Below are 14907 nucleotides of genomic sequence, written 5' to 3'. Positions count from 1 at the left end.
AGTAAAACGAAGGCGACCCAATTACCACCTCATCGACGAGGAGACTGTGCGATAAACCTCCAGGTGGGCGCTGCCCTTCCTCGTAGTCACGTTTATCCCCTGTCTCAGGAGGAGACAGCGGCTATGGAGACATACGTCACTGAATCCTTGAGGCAGGGATACATTCGGCCATCTCACTCACCCGTCTCCTCGAGCTTCTTTTTCGTGAAGAAGAAGGAGGGAGGTCTGCGCCCGTGCATTGACTATAGAGGTCTAAATGCCATCACAGTGGGTTTCAGTTACCCACTACCTCTCATCGCCTCGGCGATGGAGTCATTTCACGGGGCGCGCTTCTTCACGAAATTGGATCTCAGGAACGCATATAATCTGGTGCGTATCCGAGGAGGGGACGAGTGGAAAACTGCATTTAGTACCACATCTGGCCATTATGAGTACCTCGTCATGCCGTATGGGTTAAAGAATGCTCCCGCAGTCTTTCAATCCTTTGTGGACGAGATTCTCCGGGACCTGCTCGGTCAGGGTGTAGTGGTGTACATCGATGACATTCTGGTCTACTCCGCTACACGCGCCGAGCATGTGTCTCTGGTGCGTAAAGTGCTTGGGCGACTGGTGGAGCATGACCTATACGTCAAGGCTGAGAAATGTGAGTTTTCCAAACCAGCCGTCTCTTTCTTGGGGTATCGCATTTCCTCATCAGGGGTAGTGATGGAATGTGACCGCGTCTCAGCCGTGCGTAATTGGCCGACTCCCACCACGGTGAAGGAAGTGCAGCGGTTTTTGGGATTTGCCAATTACTACCGGAGGTTTATCCGGGGCTTTGGGCAGGTGGCGGCTCCCATTACCTCACTGTTGAAGGGGGGCCCGGTGCGGTTGCAGTGGTCCGCAGAGGCGGACAGGGCCTTTAGTCGTCTGAAGGTTTTGTTCACCGACGCTCCGGTGCTGGCGCACCCGGACCCCTCTTTGCCCTTCATAGTGGAGGTGGACGCGTCCGACGCTGGGGTAGGAGCCGTGCTGTCCCAGCGCTCGGGCGCCCCCCCCAAGCTCCGCCCCTGCGCCTTCTTCTCTAGGAAGTTGAGTCCGGCGGAGCGTAACTATGATGTGGGGGACAGGGAGCTGTTGGCTGTGGTCAGAGCCTTGAAGGTGTGGAGACATTGGCTTGAGGGGGCGCGTCACCCTTTTCTCATCTGGACTGACCACCGCAATCTGGAGTACATCCGGGCGGCGAGGAGACTGAACCCGCGTCAAGCCAGGTGGGCGATGTTCTTTACGAGATTTCGGTTTAACATCTCGTATATCCCAGGTTCCCGGAACACTAAGGCCGACGCACTGTCTCGTCTCCATGACGCCGAGGAACGGTCCACCGATCCCACGCCCATCCTTCCAGCCTCCTGCCTGGTGGCACCGGTGGTCTGGGAGGTGGACGCGGACATCGAGCGGGCGTTACGGACGGAGCCTACTCCTCCGCAGTGTCCAGTGGGTCGTAAGTACGTTCCGCTCGGTGTTCGCGATCGGCTGATTTGGTGGGCTCACACGCTTCCCTCCTCGGGTCACCCAGGGGTTGAGCGGACAGTGCGTGGTCTTAGTGGGAGATACTGGTGGCCCACCTTGGTGAGGGACGTGAGGCACTATGTCTCCTCCTGTTCGGTGTGCGCTCAGAGTAAGGCTCCCAGGCACCTGCCTAGAGGGAAATTACAACCCCTCCCGGTTCCACAACGACCATGGTCCCACCTGGCGGTGGATTTCTTGACCGATCTCCCGCCGTCTCAGGGCAACACTACGATCCTGGTCGTTGTGGACCAGTTTTCTAAGTCCTGCCGTCTGATTCCGTTACCCGGTCTTCCTACGGCCCTGCAGACCGCGGAAGCCTTATTCACCCACGTCTTCCGGCACTACGGGGTGCCCGAGGATATCGTCTCAGATCGAGGCCCCCAGTTCACGTCCCGAGTGTGGCGGGCGTTTATGGAGCGGCTGGGGGCTTCGGTCAGTCTGACCTCGGGGTTTCACCCCGAAAGTAATGGGCAGGTGGAAAGGGTAAACCAGGAGGTGGGCAGGTTCCTGCGGTCCTACTGCCAGGACCGGCCAGGGGAGTGGGCAAGGTTCGTGCCATGGGCCGAAATGGCTCAGAACTCTTTGCGCCACTCCTCCACCAACATGTCACCATTCCAATGTGTGTTGGGTTATCAGCCGGTCCTGGGGCCATGGCATCAGAGCCAGACGGAGGCCCCTGCGGTGGAGGAATGGGTGCAGCGCTCAAGGGAGACCTGGAAAGCATTGCAGGAATCCCTGGAACGAGCCAGGGAGCGACAAAAAGCGAGCGCTGACCGGCACCGCAGCGAGGCCCCCGTGTTCACCCCAGGGGAGAGAGTCTGGCTCTCGACCCGGAACCTGCCCCTCCGCCTGCCCTGCCGGAAGCTGGGTCCGTGGTTTGTGGGGCCATTTAAAGTCCTGAGGATAATAAACGAGGTGTGTTACAGATTACAACTTCCTTCTTATTATTGTATTAACCCCTCGTTTCATGTGTCTCTCCTCAGGCCGGTGGTAGCTGGTCCGCTGCAGGAAAATGAGGTACGGGAGGTCCCTCCACCCCCCCTGGACATCGGGGGGGCCCCGGCGTACACAGTCCGATCCATCTTGGACTCCAGACGCCGGGCGAGGGGCCTGCAGTACCTCGTGGACTGGGAGGGGTACGGCCCGGAGGAGATGTGCTGGGTACCGGTGGAGGACATACTGGACCCAGCGCTCATCCGGGAGTTCCACAGCCTCCATCCGGATTGCCCTGCGCCTCGCCCTCCGGGGCGTCCTCGAGGCCGGCGACGGCGCGCTGCGGGAGCCGCGCGTCAGGGGGGGAGTACTGTCACGACAGTGACGGATGGTGGTGCCCCTCCTCGGCCGGGCGGGGCTCGGCGGTCGTCGTCGCCGACCTACTAGCTGCCATCGATCCCTTTTTGTTTCACTTTCGTTTGGTTAGGTCTAGGTAGGCACGCACCTGTTTTGGGTTAGTCATTAGAAAGGGGGGGTTATTTAGGTTAGCGTAGGATGTATGTGTTTGTACGTGATTGTGTTGCTTGTCCGGGGTTTTGTGCTAGAGGAACGTGTACTGGGGTTTTTTCCCTCTGCTTGTGGCTTATTTTCATTGTTTGTACACCACCGCAGAATCATTTAAGGGCTGCGCCCCTATACTTTTGGCGACCACATCCAGTTGTTTTTTAATAAAGAAGTGTGGTCGAGAACTCTCTGTCTCCTGCGCCTGACTCTACCTCTCCTGTTGTTTTCTCGAGCCAGCCCGTGACAGGATCAGGATGCGCCAGCACTGGAGCCGTGGTAAACAGAGCCTTCAGGTTACCAAAAGCTCTGTCCGCCTCAGCCGATGACCGCAATCGCACCGGTCCCCCCTTCAGTAAGGAGATAATGGGAGCCAAAACCCCGGATAAACCTCCGGTAGTAGTTGGCAAACCCTAAAAACCGCTGCACCTCCTTTACCGTGGTTGGAGTCGGCCAATTACGCACGGCTGAAATGTGGTCAGTCTCATCTCCACCCCTGACGCGGACAAACGGTACCCAAGGAAGGAGACGGACTGTTGAAAGAACAGACATTTCTCCGCCTTGACGTAAAGGTCATGCTCCAACAGTCGACCAAGAACCATTCGAACAAGGGACACATGCTCAGCGCGGGTAGTGGAGTATATTAGAATATCATCTATATTCACCACTACACCCCGCCCGTGCAGGTCCCTGAAGATCTCATCCACAAATGATTGGAAGACGGATGGAGCATTCATTAACCCATACGGCATGACGAGGTACTCATAGTGCCCAGAAGTAGTGCTAAATGCCGTCTTCCACTCATCCCCTCCCTTGATACGCACCAGGTTGTACGCGCTCCTGAGGTCCAATTTTGTGAAGAAGCGCGCCCCGAGCAATGACTCTGTCATACTGGCGATAAGAGGCAGCGGATAACTGTATTTGACAGTAATCTGGTTCAAACCTTGAAAGTCAATGCACGGGCGTAAACCTCCATCCTTCTTCTTCACAAAAAAGAAACTCGAGGAGACGGGTGAAATGGAGGGCCGAATGTATCCCTGTCAAAGAGATTCAACGACATATGTTTCCATAGCCGCCGTCTCCTCCTGTGACAGAGGATACACGTGACTCCTGGGAAGTGACTCCTATCGCACAATCCCCCGGTCGATGGGGTGGTAATTGAGTCGCCTTCCTTTTACAGAAGGCGATTGCCAAATCGGCATATTCGGGAGGAATGTGCATGGTGGAAACCTGGTTTGGACTTTCCACCGTAGTGGCACCTAAGGAAACACCTAAACACCTCCCTGAACACTGACAGGACCATCCCTTGAGAACCCTCTGTTGCCACGAAATAATAGGATCATGAGAAGCCAACCAGGGAAGACTCAACACAACGGGAAATGCAGGAGCGTCAATCAGAAAGAGACATAGCAATGGGAGCTGTGACCTCCCTAATCAGCCCTGACCCCAACGGACGACTATCTAGGGCTTGTACAGGGAAGGGAACATCAACGGGAACAATAGGAATCCCTAATATATGGGCCAAGGACCGATCAATAAAGTTCCCAGCTGCGGCTGAATCTACTAGCGCCTTATGCTGGGAATGCGGAGAAAACCCCGGAAATCCTATAGATAACCACATGTGAGCAACAGGGGGGTCTGGGTGAGTCGTGTGCCTACTCACCTGAGATGTACCTCCAGTGTTCCGCCTACCACCTCGACTACCTGGAAAACCTCCCCAGCACCGACCAGCAGTGTGCCCTCTGCGGTCACCTCTGGTGCATGGAATGGTTCACCCCCCCTCCGGTCTCTCTCACATTAGGATTTGGGGCACCATGGAAGAAGTTGTTTAACGAGTTACCATCTCCCGAATTAAACAGAACCAGGCCTCCTGCATGTCTCCCCAGCCTGGTGAGTCCTGTGCCTGCGCCCAGAACCAGGCCTCCTGCATGTCTCCCCAGCCTGGTGAATCCTGTGCCTGCGCCCAGAGCCAGTCCGGAGCCGCCAGACCCGCCCGCCTGTCCGGAGCCGACAGAGCCACCCGCCTGTCCGGAGCCGCCAGAGTCGCCTGCCAGCCGGGCGCAGCCAGAGTCGCCTGCCAGCCGGGCGCAGCCAGAGTCGCCCGCCAGCTGGGCGCAGCCAGAGTCGCCCGCCATCCGGGCGCAGGCAGAGTCGCCCACCAGTCCTCCGGCGCAGCCAGGGTCGCCACCTAAGTGGGACAATCCGAGGGTGGAGCGGGGTCCACGTCCCGCACCAGAGCCGCCGCCGTAGGAAGGCCCACCCGGACCCTTTAGAGTCAGGTTTTGTAGCCGGAGTCCGCACCTTTGGGGGGGGGAGGTACTGTAAAGCCCTGGCCACAGAGAGGGTTTTTTCCTCTATTTTTGGTTAGGCCAGGGTGTGACATGGGTGGGCGATCTATGTTCATTTTCTATGTTGGTGGTTTAATTTGTTTCGGCCGTGTATGGCTCTCAATCAGGAACAGCTGTAGATCGTTGTTGCTGATTGAGAGTCATACATAGGCAGCCTGTTTTCCCTTTGGGGTTTGTGGGTGAATGTCATTCCTTGTCGTGTTTTCTTTTTGTATAGTGTTCATTCGTTTATTAAAATCCTTAATATGAACACATCCTCCGCTGCACCTTGGTCTCAATCTGACGACGGCCGTTACAAAGATATATAATTTATATATTGATAACAGTCACTTATTAATCAGTACCTCATATCAGTCTCATTCGGAACGTCGCATACTCCTTGGAACCGCAAGAACCCCAGCTTTACTTTTGATTCAGCACTACACAAAATTTGTTTAATGATTTATTTACTAGCTAACTAAATAATAACACAGAATACACATACACACTTACATGAGACAAAGGTCCCTAGTGTACTGACAAGATATGACGGCTTATTACACAGCGATGGAGAAGGGGGTGGTGAGAATAGAGAAATAGAGAAAAAGGTACATTTATCGTGGATACATTTTTGGACTGTCCTCACATTAATCATATACCTTATACGCGAACCGCCACCTGTTTGGAAAAAGAAAATAATTAATGTATTTACGCGTTGAATGCCGTTCGTTCATCGTTTATCTCGGTCGGAACCAAGCCCTCTTGGAAAGTTGTTTCGGTGAGCCTTTCCTGTGGGCCACTTGTACAGTACATGCTCTGATTGTCCACCAGAGGTCACAATGTCCTTCTTAGTTGTCCAGTGTCCAATGGGCTGTTTCCTAAGAACAGCCGTACCAGTGATTGTCTGAGAGGGGAGTTTTCTTCTCCTCTTCCTTGGGTAGATAGTCAAAGTTCCAAACCACTTTACACACACATTTGCAGACTGGCGGTGTCCTGGTCTGGTAATTTCATTTTCTTCACCTCGTGTTGAGAGTTCCCGAGTTTCTAACCATTTCAACATGTGGACCACGGTCTCACGGATTTCTGGTCTAATATGTTCATTCTTAGCCAGTCCTTTTAAGCACTCTGGCCAAAGGGGATGGCTCCGTCCATCTGACACGCTCTTCTGACCTCACTCGGGGCGTGGCTACTTAATGTGCAAAGGATATGATTAGAAGTTATCTCTTATGACTCCTAAAATCACATTCCTATCTTAACAGAAATATCTTCATAATGTTTCATATCCTATGCACAACGTATTGGATGGAAACGTGACATATAAAGGGGGTATCCATTCCAAGTTACAGTATTTGGTCCATGCAGTTTTTAATAACATCACAAAATGAAAAGCAATATGACATTTGTTTTCTACATCTCCCCACTGACCATTTCCCACATTCTTTATGATAGAACTATTGTTTCATTATCCACTTTTTGAACGTTAGAGTTTTTGGGCTGCAAAAGTCTTCTGGAGATGAAGACATTCCTTTGGTTGATACTAAGGCGCAAGAGTTCTCTGCTGCATAGAATTTACGACCAGTGTGTGAAGATGTCAAAACCCCCACAGTTCCCTCCTCTCTCCCTTTGTGGATGGGAGAGGGTCTGGTGATTGTCAGCCATTGTCAGCCGTGCAGTCATGACAGTTGTTTTGTGCATTTCCTCCAAATGTTTCCTTTGAGCCAAAGCCGAAGGGATCATGCCCAGGGGGCCAGGGTTCTGGCCTGGAAGTACGCTTTCCACTGTGCTCACTTTTGGTACTGCAATTTAGCTGAAGCCGAGGCTAAAAGGACAATCCCATAGATGGCCCCACAGAGAAGTACAATTTAAAAATTCCTAAAAAGACACTTTCGTTATCACCTTTGTGACAAAAATATCCATTGAATTATTCCAGTAATTGTCTTCAAGGCCGTTTTTTCCATCACTCACAGCCGAAGATATGAACATTTAGTATTCATCCAATGTCTGCCATGCTTCTGGATGACGTGATGATGTCATCGCTGCTCACGCTTGCTACAATGCGCACTGAGCGCTAGTTCGCAGGAGTTATCGGCTCTGTAAAGCAGATGCCAGCGACCACGAAACTGCGTATGTGAACGTGAGTAGATTACGTTAAAAAACAACGGGCGTCCATCTTGGAAGCAGTCTCCAGTTCTTTTATACCTCAATGATCATGCCTCATCTTTTGGAGGTGGATGCAGATTGTATGGTGCTCCACAACAACACTCTTGGACCGTAATTAAAGTCGATAATCGACATTGCTGCTCAGGAACTCCTTCCGTTTATCCAAATGTAATGGCAGGCCTCCCGAGTGTCACAACCGGCCGTGATCGGGAGACCCTAGGGCAGCACACAATTGGCCCAGCGTCGTCCGGGTTAGGGGAGAGTTTGGCTGGGGGGCTTTACTTCGCTCATCGCTCTCTTGTGGTAGGCAGGCACCTGCAGGCTGACCTCGGTCGTCAGTTGAACGCTGTTTCCTCCGACACATTAGTGCGGCTGGCTTCTGGGTCAAGCGGGTGGGTGTTAAGAAGCACAGTTTGATGGGTTATGTTTTGGGGGATGCATGACTCGACCTTCGCCTACCCTTTGGGCAGTTGCAGCGATGAGTCAAGATTAAAATTGGTGAGAAAAATAAATAAATCATTTTTAATCGCAACATTTTACTGAACATTATATTACCGTAATTTGTCGTGAAGAGTTCATCGTCAAACGGCAGGAAATTAGCTAGCTAGGTAGGCCTCATTCCTTTCCTTGATTGGTGCAAGGCAAGCCGCAAAAAGTGTGTTGCTTGTTAGGGCGGCGGCGCAATAGCGGGTGAAAGTAGTCTTCTTCTTCTAGTGGATTTTTAAGTGTATTGATGCCTCTCACAGGTACTGTATGAGTACAAGACTCACTCAGATGAACATAAATATATATTGGAAGAAACCAAAATAACTAAAACCCACCCTAAACTACATAATCAGTACCCACCCCTATCCCACTATCCATAATACAGATAGATCCTTCCCCGGGCCTGGGAGACCAGCACTTCTACTGGCAACATTTCCTGTAGGTTCACAGATATGTCTCGAACTTCCAAAAAAAATTCCATAAACATTTCCTGTGTTCTACTTGCACAGCACAAGTCACAACCATCGTGATGAAGCCAGGAACCTAGATTTGTCAAAGCACATTTTCTGGGGACCTCAAGTTGTAATGGGAACATTCACTCTTGCCGTTGGTCCTTCTGTAACAGCGGCGGGGAGTGCATTCTCTCCCAGTCCACCCCAACCATTTTCACTGCAGTACATACCTAATGTAACACCATGTCCTATTCTGACTTTAGTTACCTGTATCTGTTTCACTTTTACCGGGCACTCTAAAGACCTGGCTTCATGATTACCTTTGGAGTTACTACACTGACTGGGTTTGTCCTCCAGGCATGTCTCCACAAAATGAAAACCCTCACATCTGGCACATCTAGGCTGCTCCTTCCTACGAACTGATGCTACATGACCAAATATCTGGCAGCGAAATCCCTGCAGCACAGTAGGCATGAATGCTTTAAATGGGTAGCTAACATATCATAACATTGCCCGAGAAGGGAGAAACTCCAAATCAAAACATCTTATGGGTCAGATAACCCCATGATTTACTTTTTTTTTACCTTCAACCGTACTCCAGTCAACAAAGAATCATCGTGGACAGGTCTTCCCACTCTTCAGACACCGAAGCCGCTCCTTAATTTAATACTTCATCCTCATTCTCTTCAACTCCTTCAAACTCCGTGTCAATCCCTCTATGGTCACTATTAACAAGAGAAAAAAAGTACTCAGCATCAGTTGTTTTTTTATATTTGCGAGGACCAAGTTTATATTTGGAAGACGTAGGTCTATATTTGAGAGATGCAGGTTTGAGCTTGCTTGGCGCCATTCTTCCTCCACTTTAGGATTCTCAACCTGGGGTGTATTCATTAGTCGGATTCCGTTGCAAAACATGCAAAAATGCAAAAATAACCCGTATACCGTTTACTCTAGGAAGCAAACGGAACAAAATACGGAGGGACCCATTCGTCCAATAGAAACTGTAGTTTTTGTTACAAAATGTTTTCTTTTTGGAGTAATGCGACTAATGAATACGACCCTGGAAAAGAGACGCAGGAAATTCGACATTTCGATAGCATTGCAAAAATAAGACTGCGGTGAATCTGGAGAAAAGGAAAGATGAAAGATACTTTTAACCAACTCCTCCTTCCATCTGTGGAAAGCCCTTGTAATTACCCTGATCATTTGCCACTGGAGAAGGCCAAAACATGGCAGACAAATCATTATACCCCAACTGCATGCGAAGAAGCTCCAATCCACAAAGTAAACAAAGATGGCAGCCACACTATTTCTGTAAAAAAATAAGATGAAGTAAAGAACACTGTCAAACCTTCATTTGGAAAAAAGAAGTAGCAGCCTTGTTTCACTGAACATTGTTTGCTCTTTAATTACTGTAATTTGTTTGAGACTGCATGTTAAATGATTCAAGTGAAACTGATTGGCTGCACATTGTCTTGCCTTTGAGGATGGTAACAGGAATTGGACTGGTGTGTGATCTTGTGCATGTATTTCATGCAGTGTGTGCATTTGACTGTTTTATCACAAACTCTCACACTCGCAGGATGTGTGCCCTCTTTCTGTGTGGATTGTCAGGCCTTCCTATGTAACAGCGGGTCTGTAAAAAACATGTTCATTTCTTCAGGAGAAACTGGAAGGACATGACAAGTCTACACATGGTTTGTTTTTTGTGTGTGTGTGTGTACTGTGCCCGCAAGTGTGTGTTTTGCTTTCCTATTGCTTGTGGCATGTTGAACACTCATAATGGGCTGCCAAAAGCCGCTTCACACTCTATGTTAAATTTCACGCTCGAGATCCCTTCACCGGTGCCGCTCCTGTTTAATCTCAAACCAGCAAAAAAACTCCAGGATTCTCCAAAGCCTAAAGAATAGAGGACGAAGGACGGCGATCTTGAAGTGTTTTCAAAGAGCGATTGTGTCTTTTGAGGGAGCACTGGTGTGTGGGGGGGAATGGTATGAAACTAAACTAAACAAGGTGAAGGAGGAATGACCTGTAGCTCAACCCGTTCCACCATGTCCATCACATTGAAAAGCACTTCTCTCAGGCTGTGCCCCCTCCTCGGGTGGCAACACAGTCGCCCTTGTAAATACAGTAATGCCACCCTGGTAGAGATGTTGCCAAGCAACAAGCTACCATTAGCACCCCCATGCCCTTGGGGTTGACCCCTTGACCCCCAGTAGGGTGGCGTGTGTGTGTGTGTGTGTGTGTGTGTGTGTGTGTGTGTGTGTGTGTGTGTGTGTGTGTGTGTGTGTGTGTGTGTGTGTGTGTGTGTGTGTGTGTGTGTGTGTGTGTGTGTGTGTGTGTGTGTGTTATAGCATGCGATATAGACTGTTCTGGGCTCCTCATTAGTGATATGCAAAGATTGCATCAAATCATCACCAGTATCAACCTTACCACCTCTCTACCACTGCCATACAAAGTCCTCAACTAGTTTGAGAACATGACAGAGTAACTCAAGGTGAATAGAAGGCACTCAAACAATTCCCTTAGTGTTCTCTCCAAAGAGAGTACTACATTATTTCTGTATAAAACAATTATATGATTATTAGATTTTAAAGATAAAGATACTAAGCTGGTATATAAAAAGAAAAAGCTTGGATTTTGCTAAGATGAACAGAATCAGTCGTGATTAAGTTACCCACCTGGACAAGGTGCTGTGTTAATATCTCTCAGCTGTTAGTGTCTCTGTGGGAGACGTAGAGCCCGTCACACACAGCAGCTTCAAACACGCATCAAATCCCCTCCAGACGACACCATAGCTCCATTCCGTTTAGCAACCTCTCCCTCTCATACAAGAACAAAGACACAATCACCACAATCTGTAACAGTGATATATTACACACACAGCAGCCTTTAAACGTATTGATAACAAGCGGTTTTCATAACAAGAGTGAATTTTCCCCAAATCCTGGGAAAGCAGAGGAGATGGAACTGGAGATATAAGACACAACAAAGATGCAGATTATTACTAAAGGGCATCCTGAGGGGGCCAATGAAGACATCACTTGATTGCTCCCCTCTTGTGGAAAGCCAGATCATTGGCTCAGGCTGGGCTTTTAGAGTCCACTGAGCTAGATGCCCTTTTACAGTCGCTGGTGCTCTGCTGCTTGTAAGTCTGTGAGGAGATATATGGCAGGGGGCCTACTGGCATAACACTGATGAATTGGGCTGGGGTGCAAAGTTAAACACAGGGAATTGAGGTTCTGCTCACACACACCTCGCCTGCCAGACCTGTGGTGATTTAATGGTAGATGACCTTTCGGCACAGTGCCCCACTCTGACTCTCTCCCCTCTGCGTGTGTATGTGTGTGTGTCTCCCCCACAGCACATGTTCTCGCCACAGAATTCGCTGGAGAGGCACCTGCAGCTGGCCGGATGTAACCTAGGTAGCCTGGTGACAACCTACTGGTCAAATAGCCCTTGCACTGCCTGGAGGTGTGTTTTCGGTTATTGTCCTGTTAAAAAACAATTGATAGTCCCAATAAGCGCAAACCAGATGGGATGGCGTATCGCTGCAGAATGCTGTGGTAGCCATGCTGGTTAAGTGTGCCTTGAATTTGAAATAAATCACTGACAGTGTCACCAGCAAAGCACCCCCACACCATCACACCTCCTCCTCCGTGCTTCACAGTGGGAACCACACATGCAGAGATCATCCGTTCACCTACTCTGCATCTCACAAAGACACGGCGGTTGGCACCAAAAATCAAACATTTGGACTCATCAGACCAAAGAACAGATTTCCACCGGTCTAATGTCCATTAGTTGTGTTTCTTGGCCCAAGCAAGTCTCTTCTTATTGGTGTCCTTTAGTAGTGGTTTCTTTACAGCAATTTGACCATGAAGGCCTGATTCACGCAGTCTCCTCTGAACAGTTGATTTTGAGATGTGTCTTTTACTTGAACTCTATGAAGCATTTATTTATTTGGGCAGCAATCTGAGGTGCAGTTAACTCTAATGAACGTATCCTCTGCAGCAGAGGTAACTCTGGGTCTTCCTTTCCTGTGGCGGTCCTCATGAGAGCCAGTATCATCATGGTGCTTGAGGGTTTTGCAACTGCATTTGAAGAAACTTTCAAAGTTCTTGAAATGTTACGTATTGACTGACCTTCATGTCTTAAAGTAATGATGGACTGTCATTCCTCTTTGCTTGTTTTGAGCTGTTCTTGCCATAATATGGACTTGGTTTTTTACCAAATAGAGCTATCTTCTGTATACCACCCCCACCTTGTCACAACACAACTGATTGGTTCAAACACATCAAGAAGGAAAGAAATTCCACAAATTAACTTTTAACAAGGCCCACCTGTTAATTGAAATGCATTCCAGGTGACTACCTCATGAAGCTGGTTGAGAGAATGCCAAAAGTGTGCAAAGCTGTCATCAAGGCTACTTTGAAGAATTTCAAATATAAAATATATTTTGATATGTTTAACACTTTTTTGGTTATTACATGATTCCATATGTGTTATTTCATAGTTTTGAAGTCTTCACTATTATTCTACAATGTAGAAAATAGTAAAAATAAAGAAAAACTCTGGAATGAGTAGGTGTGTCCAAACTTTTGGCTGGTACTGTAGAATGTTCTGTTGCAGAAAGATCATTGGATAGAACTCTGTTACCAAAACAACCCACTGTCTATAAGACATCTCTGCTTCTCATTTCTCTGACAAGAAAACACATTCTGACATTGATATTTAATCAAGACCACTCTGTTAGGTTGTTTGATTTAGTCCTAGTCTGTTACGTAAGCACAGCTAGTCCATTTTGTGATTCACTCATTATATAGTCCTGACCTTGTTGTTTTGTACCTCGCTGCAAAACAAAGATTTATCTTTTCTTTTGAAGCCTTGGTTATTGTAAGAAATCCATATATTTTCATTGACATTGGTTCTTTGTGTATGTCCTAGGTTGTCTCTTTTGATTCGAACACACAGTCAGGAACAGTACTTAGCTATTGACCTTGATTTAGCATTTATGAATGGTCTAAATCAACTCTGACTGCTGGTTATGAAATAGATTTTTTGGACCAGTCACTATGAGGCTGTCCCTTAGACCATTGGGGGCCACAGGATTCCGGATTGGAAACGTGCAGTTAACACACTAGGCACCATTTCAAATCAAGTTGTAATAGACACATGCGCCGAATACAACATTTCACCTTACAGTGAAATGCTTACTTACGAACCCCTAATCAACAATGCAGTTAAAAAAATATGGATAAGAATAAGAAATAAAAATAAACAAGTAATTAAAGAGCTGCAATAAAATAACAGTAGCGAGACTATATACAGGGGGTACCGGTACAGAGTCAATGTGCGGGGCACCGGTTAGTTGAGGTAATATGTACATGTAGGTAGAGTTATTAAAGTGACTATGCATAGATGATAACAACAGAAAGTAGCAGCGGTATAAACACAATTTAACATCTATTCAACGTTGGTTTAACATAATTTCATTGAACTGACAATATAAAAAAACGTTGATTCAACCAGCGTGTGCCCAGTGGGAATTGTGCATCTTGAATGAACACTCTGAACACTGGCCCATCCTGGATTGGTTTGTCCGTCCAACTGATTGAATGTGTGTGTGTGTTCTCTCCCAGGTGACCAAAGTGTCGGCAGACGGCGAGCAAACAGGCAACGATGCTGAGAGAATCCACAAAAGAGACAAAGACCTGGAACTATTCGTCAAGAACAACCTACTGGCTGCAGAAGGTACAGAACATTTGTCTACATTCATATAAGATAAGATTCTCCCATAAACTAGTACATCTAAATGACATTCCTGCTGTAATGCTGCAGAGCACTGATTCAGTGTCGTAAAGGCCAGAGGGTCAGGATGTTGTGGGAATCAGTGTCTGGGCTCAGTGCTGTGTTCTCTGCTCTGTGATTACACTCCATTGTTTTGTAACATTTTCTACTGGGTTGAAATTGGAAGATGATTCTGTTAATAAAGGGCCTGGTCGGTGTAGAACGCTGGAGCGGTGTTGCCATGTAAAGGCCTAATTAATAGGGATGGAGGATGGGGTCTGGAGAAGGCGGTATAATCAGAGTGGGCTGGCACGTTGTGGCTCCTCACCGTGGGTGACATGATTAGTGTCAGCAGGGAACCTTTCTCCCCCAGCCTCGCCAGCATGGACCATCCCTGCTACAGTTGAAGTCAGAAGTTCACATACACCTTAGCCAAATACATTTAAACTCAGTTTTTCACAATTCCTGACATTTAATACTAGTTAAAATTCCCTGTCTTAGGTCAGTTAGGATCACCACTTTATTTTAAGAATGTGAAATGTCAGAATAATAGCAGAGAGAATTATTTATTTCAGCTTGTATTTCTTTCATCACATTCCCAGTGGGTCAGATGTTTACATGCACTCAATTAGTATTTGGTAGCATTGCCT

At 48.1% G+C, this 14907-nt stretch overlaps 1 pseudogene; it reads left to right on the top strand.

Moving 5' to 3' along the window:
- LOC115174404 (laminin subunit alpha-2-like) overlaps positions 1 to 14907 on the top strand; it is a 159388-nt pseudogene that overhangs the window by 120024 nt on the left and 24457 nt on the right.

This window comes from Salmo trutta, chromosome 35, assembly GCF_901001165.1.
Source record: "Salmo trutta chromosome 35, fSalTru1.1, whole genome shotgun sequence".
Taxonomy (NCBI): Eukaryota; Metazoa; Chordata; class Actinopteri; order Salmoniformes; family Salmonidae; genus Salmo; species Salmo trutta.
The sequence above is the reverse complement of the archived record's forward strand: the minus strand, read 5'-3'. Positions and strand labels throughout refer to the sequence as shown.